A 462-nucleotide genomic window follows, 5' to 3' on the forward strand; every position below is an offset into this window, starting at 1 on the left:
TAATTCAAATGGCTCCATTTCCTCTCGCTTCCTTTTTTTTTTTTTTTTATTCAATTAAATTCACTTCCTTAACTGTGTAAGTATTCAAAATGAAGACCCGATTCTCAAGGTAAGTGAAGACGTGTTTCAGCTGCGTTATCAACATACCATTTTGCTTAAAATGCATTAAATGTCCTACAAGCTTATTTAAAGACTGGATTTAAAAGTACGTCTCCGACGCCTCACGCTGCACATCCACTGAGAATATTGAAGTGTTTGTTTTGCAGGAAATACAAAAAAATAAAATAAAATCTCACTATTTAAACAATGAAACTCAGATTAAACAGTGGGTGAAATTTGTGAACACGACTTTTTATTTGGAGAGAACGTTAGCGAAAGCCGATGATATGTATATGTGAAAGGAAGCTGGGGACGGAGGAATGGACCACGTCTTCCCAGAGACAAACGTCACGACCAGTGGTG

Source organism: Blennius ocellaris (genome assembly GCF_963422515.1).
Source record: "Blennius ocellaris genome assembly, chromosome: 22".
Lineage (NCBI taxonomy): Eukaryota > Metazoa > Chordata > Actinopteri > Blenniiformes > Blenniidae > Blennius > Blennius ocellaris.